Raw genomic sequence first — 6460 nt, 5'->3', positions numbered from 1 at the left:
GATGAACTTAAATTGTATTTATATAGTAGTTACCTTATATTAAAGTATATATTTAAAACAAAAAATTTAAAAACGGGGTCTTCTTTAAAGAACCGGCCGTTTGTGAGATTCGAACCCGAGCCACACGTGTGTAACCCATACGTCTTAACCAGTTTATCCTCCGTCTTGGAGTTGTTATAAGATGAAGTTAAATTCTATTTATATAGTAGTTACCTTATATTAAAGTATATATTTAAAACAAAAATATTCAAAAACGGGGTCTTCTTTAAAGAACCGGCCGTTTGTGAGATTCGAACCCGCGCAACACGTGTGTAACCCAAACGTCCTAACTAGTTTATCCTCCGTCCGGAGCTGTTATAATTTGAACTTCAATTATATTTATATAGTCTTTATATTAAACTATATTATTTAAAAAAATATCAAAAACTTAAAAAAATCTGAAAAAGCTGGGTTATAAAAGAACTGTCCGCTTGTGACAATCAATTTGGAATATTTAAATATTCCAAATTGATTGTCACAAGGGGCCGGTTCTTTTATAACCCAGCTTTTTCAGATTTTTAAGTTTTTGATATTTTTTTTAAATAATATAGTTTAATATAAAGACTATATAAATATAATTTAAGTTCAAATTATAGTAGCTCCGGACGGAGGATAAACTGGTTAGGACGTTTGGGTTACACACGTGTTACGCGGGTTCGAATCTCACAAACGGCCGGTTCTTTAAAGAAGACCCCGTTTTTGAATATTTTTGTTTTAAATATATACTTTAATATAAGGTAACTACTATATAAATAGAATTTAACTTCATCTTATAACAGCTCCGAGACGGAGGATAAACTGGTTAAGACGTATGGGTTACACACGAATGGCGCGGGTTCGAATCTCACAAATGGCCGGTTCTTTAAAGAAGACCCCGTTTTTTAAATTTTTTATTTTAAATATATACTTTAATATAAGGTAACTACTATATAAATACAATTTAAGTTCATCTTATAACAGCTCCGAGACGGAGGATAAACTGGTTAGGACGTTTGGGTTACACACGTGTTGCGCAGGCTCGAATCTCACAAGGCAGGTTCTTTAAAGAAGACCCCGTTTTTGAATATTTTTGTTTTAAATATATACTTTAAAGAAGACCCCATTTTTTAAATTTTTTTATTTTAAACATATACTTGAATAATTTTGTTTTAAATATATACTTTAATATAAGGTAATTTATTATTTTATTAGTTAAGGTTCAAGTTTTAAATAGTTAAGTTTATTTATTCCGTTTTAAATCCCAACCCCGTTAAAGAAAATATAAAACATTATATTAAAAAAAGGAAATACATACTAAACATTAAATTTAAAAAACAAATATTTACAAAAGAAAAAAAACATTACATTCAAAAAAAAAAAAAAAACCAACATCTAAATCCAAACCCTAATCGTTTCCCACTGCGAGACATGTTCGAAATCATGTCCTTCATCATGGCGGAAGTTGATAAGGGCAACCGCCTTGATGTCGTCCTCGCTAAGGCCCTCGGATGAATTCTCCGCAGACTTGTACTAACTCTCGAACTTCTTACATTCCAACCGTATAACCCGAAACCTTGAAGATAAGGCATCAACGGTACGGCCGTGGTTCGGATCACGGAGTTGTGCAAAATATTGTTGCACCCGGACCCATAGACCCCCTGCCCTCGACGAGGAGGATTGATATACACCTCCTCCCAAGCCTCCACCAATGCTATGTCCTCAACTTCCGTCCACGAGTTAGCAGCCATGTGTGGTTGTGTGTTTCTGGGTGTAGAAGAAAGATGAACAAAGAAAGTGGAATAACAAGAACGGCGTGTGTGTGTTTAGTATTAGGGGTATATATAGTTGGTAAATTGCCTGTTGAAACACCTTAACAGGTTGAAACGTCTTAACATTTAGGGAAATTGCCTGTTGAAACGTCTTAACAGGTTGAAACGTCTTAACATTTAGTAGGTTGTTATAACGTCTTTAAACATTGAATTATTCTGGATTGAGCAAGAATTAAAACGTACTAGTAAAATTTATAACTTTATTATCATTGAATACAAAGTACATAAAAAACATAACACTGTTACAAATATAATCATTTGAACTAGAATACACTAAACCGCTACTTCATTTGAACTAGAATACACTAAACCGCAACTTCCATAAATTTAAAATGGGGTAGGAGATCCGGATTTTGATTCCGAAATTCGAATCAAAACACCTAGGAATAAATAATATGGGTCGTGAAATGGTAAGTTCCATCAACCCACATTTATTTTGGCCTAGGTGATATGTAACGGGTTGTTCACATTTGGTTCTGCGGTTTCCCGGCTGGGTGATGTTACAAGACCTGGCTAACACACTGGTGAGAGCCTCTGTGTTAGCCAATGTCTCATCAACCACCCGAAACGGGTAGAATCGTCATTACCTGAACAACCCGTTTAACCCTTCACGTGTCCATTGTAGATGAGTTCTTCAACACGATCGACCCCGCAGAGCACGTAGAAGGGGATCCGATCTCATCCCATTAAAAGGGAGAAGTTCTGTGTCCGTTGTAGATGACTTCTTAGACCCGTTGTAGATGACTTCTTAGAACCATTTGTTGAATCCGGGGTTCTGCCCATTTTTTGAAGCTGTGAACACCAATGTGGTAGAAAATATGGTGAACAAGAAAACGTTGTGTATAACAGGGTGGAAAATTGTGAACGACTTAAAAACAGGTTTCAAACGTCTTGAAAATAACTTTGAAACCGGGAAACGTCTCAAACGTCTCAAACATTGGAAAACGAGAAACGTCTCAAACGTCTTAAAACTTTTTAAAAAACGTAACAAAACATTAAAAAAAATAAGAAATAAAAAAAATAAAATAAAATACCTACTAAACAATAAATTAAAAAAAAAGAAAATATAATAACAACATCTATTTTTTGATATAAATTCAAACATTTAAAACAAACATCTAAATTCAAAAAAAAAAACATCTATTTTTGATATAAATTATAAACTTATGTTAACTATAGACACTAACCGGGTTAATGTTTAAAAAGGAATTCTTATATAAACACTAACCCGGTTAGTGTTTATAGTTAATATAAGTTTATAAAATATCAAAAAGGGGGTCTTCTTGTTAGAACCGGCCCTTAGTCAGATTCGAACGCGCGCAACACGTGTATAACCCAAACGTCTTAACCAGTTTATCCTCCTTCCGAAGCTGTTATAACTTGAAGTTCTAATATATTTATATACTCATTATATATTTAAAACAAACGTCTAAATTAAAAAAACTTAAAAATATCAAAAAGGGGATCTTCTTGTTAGAAACGGCCCTTAGTGAGATTCGAACCCAAGCCACCCGTGTATAACTCAAACGTCTTAACCAGTTTATCCTCCGTCTCAGAGCTGCTATAACTTGATCTTATATTGTATTTATATACTTTTATGGAACTTTATTGAACTTTGGAGACCGTGAAACGTCTCAAGCCGTGTTGAGGCGTCTCAAAGCCGGCTTCAAACGTCTCAAGCCATGCAAAAGTAGCAGCTTATCGGCTAAGCTTTTAAAACGTCTCAAGCAGCCGTCTGAGACGTCTCAGCCAAGACGTCAAGACGTAGGAGCTCTGTCGGACACGTGGCAGGTTTTGGTTGGTCAGACGCCAAGACGTTTCAACATGTTTCACACGTCTCCACGAGACGTTTGACTTGGCTAATTCAGAAACGTTGACGGAAACCTGGCCATTTTCGCTATTTTCCCGTTAAAAAATTTATAAAAACGTCTTAAATGTTTTCAAACAAAACGTCTTAAAGTCATACAAAACGTCTTAAAGTCGTACAAAACGTCTTCAATTGTACAACAAAACGTCTTATCCGGCTCGAGCTGATGTAGCCGGCTAAATAGAGTTAAATGGCTCAAGCCGTCCGGAAACGTCTCAAGCCGTCTGGATAAATGGCCAGCCATAACGAAACGTCTCAAGTCGTCTGAAACGTCTCAGCCAAGACGTCCAGACGTCTCACTTTTCTGTCGGACACGTGGCAGGTTTTGGTTGGTCAGCTGCCAAGACGTTTTAACATGTTTTAAACGTCTCCACGAGACGTTTGACTTGGCTAATTCGGAAACGTTGACTGAAATTGGCCATTTTGGCTATTTTCCCTTCAACAAAGGTGAGTATTTACTAGTATTAACAGTCAAAAGTCAAAGAAACATCTAGGTGGGAGGAGGCGCCATGTTGTAAGAATAGTTTTTTTTAAACGCGTGTGTAGCTCGATTAACTTCTTCATATAGTCTTCCTTTCAAATCAATATACATCAAATGTTAGTAAAATATGCCTAATGTAAACATATATAATACATGTTAGTGCAACTAAAGTGTACATACAACAAAAGATAGTTCCATACATACCTATTGAAATGTGAAAAACAATAGTACAATAATAACATTACAAAACATGTGACTTAAAGTAGGTATGGTAAGATGAGGTGTAAATTAAATCAAAGAGGCGGTGAGACAACCGTCTCCAGGAACACCGTGTCTATGTGCCCACGAAACCAAGTCACTAGGTAAAAACATTCTAATGGCTTATTGTCCACTAGGATTTCATAATGTTTTCTTGAACTAGTCATAACAAACCAACGTCCATTTGTCATGTAGTGTGTAATGGTGAGTCACAATTATGTATGTTGGTATGGGGGGATTGGAGGAGCTGAGAAGAGCCTCACTGAGCGTTAATGATATGAACCAAATTGGTTTGTGATAGATAATCCGTTGAGTGAATTAAGCTTAAAAGAAAATAGTAGGAATCAAAATTTAAGATAACACTAGTACAAAATAACTTTTTTGGTGCTGTATTTTATGCTTTATTTTATGTTGTACCATAGAGCACCAATAAATATACCACCAAATAATAGGTTTGTTGGTGCTGTTCAATAACAGCACCATTAAATCTCCAAACACACCACCAAAAAATCAATGATGAAACTGCACCATTAAATCTTTAAAGTTTAAACACACCAACAAAAACTTAATATAGAACTAACAGGTGTCAAATAATAACAAATCAACATAGCACTAAAAAACAAATCTCCATAGCACCAAAAAATAAGACAAGGAAAAAATATAATTTTTTAATATTTTTGCAAAATTCCAGAATTTTTAGTAATATTTCCCAATATAATTCCAATTACACACAAATGCACATGCCATGCTCACAACAAAAGTTAACTAGTATTAAAAAACCCAACAACCCGTTCAAGTATACGGAATTACAAAAGTATGAAACACAAACTAATGCTTACAAGATCAAAACATCTTTTTAATAAATCCCGACATTAAATCTACCACTAAATTCTCAATTTGAGATTCTTCAAAATACCCTTCTTCATTCCAAAGTTAAAAACAAATAAATACAAAAGTTAGATTTCAAACATATATAATTTAATGCAATAAACAAAGTTTATGAATATTTACGAAAACTCACTCGGTTAACCAAATCATGTTGTATAGAGTCGATAAACTCTTTCATATGTTTGATTACCATATATCCACATTCCCAACTGCCTTTCTGTCGTTTGCACTGCATCATATTCACAATAAATTACTTTGACTAGACATTTTAAACAAATAAAGTATTCTCATACCTGTGCCATGTGCCACTTAAAATTAATCCCAAAAGTGTCTTCGATGATCTTGAAGAGCTTGTATTTTTTATGGGTCTTCCCTTCTTTTATTGAATCAACAATATAGCCGAATTTGAAGTCCGGGCAAACAATTATAAGCGGCCAATGTTTACTACAAAAATAAAAATTATAGAACATATTAAGTACGTATTGTAAGTATGTGTATGTATGGTGAGGAATTTATATTACCGGGCTAAGTATGGTGCAAGATAGAACATTTTTTTTAGAATGAAGCTCACGTATTTCTTTTACGTGTTTTTTGACGTCTTCAAGAAGTGTTCTACACCGTGGTCCAGTGACTTTGTGTGGATTGAAAAAAGCACACCTAGAATTGGGCGACTCAAAGAAATGCCTAAAAAAATGTGACAAAGTTAGTAAATTCAATTCTTTCTAAACATGTTATGGTACCATATAATAACAATAATAACAACTTACATGGCAAACCAATGTAATATTGTGACATCAAGCCAACCCTCCAAGAGCATGTTTAACAAATCGGAATACAAGATGTTCTCATAAATCGGCCGGGGATACATCCCGTCAGGTGAATTGACCCGAATGTAATGGTTCTTACCAATGCCAATTTGTAATTGATCAACTAATTCTCGAATTCGTGGAGGCTTTAGCTTTATCCTTTCCAAGGCCAGGCATACACCAGGATCACTAAACGCAGGCTCGGGCTTGGGTTCGGGCTCGAATTCGGGCGTCGGCTCCGGCTCGGGGAGGGGATTAGGATTTATCTCAAGATTGAAATCATGCAACTCAAATGAATTTTGTGAAGCAGTTT

This window comes from Helianthus annuus, chromosome 1 (assembly GCF_002127325.2).
Source record: "Helianthus annuus cultivar XRQ/B chromosome 1, HanXRQr2.0-SUNRISE, whole genome shotgun sequence".
Taxonomy (NCBI): Eukaryota; Viridiplantae; Streptophyta; class Magnoliopsida; order Asterales; family Asteraceae; genus Helianthus; species Helianthus annuus.
The sequence above is the reverse complement of the archived record's forward strand: the minus strand, read 5'-3'. Positions refer to the sequence as shown.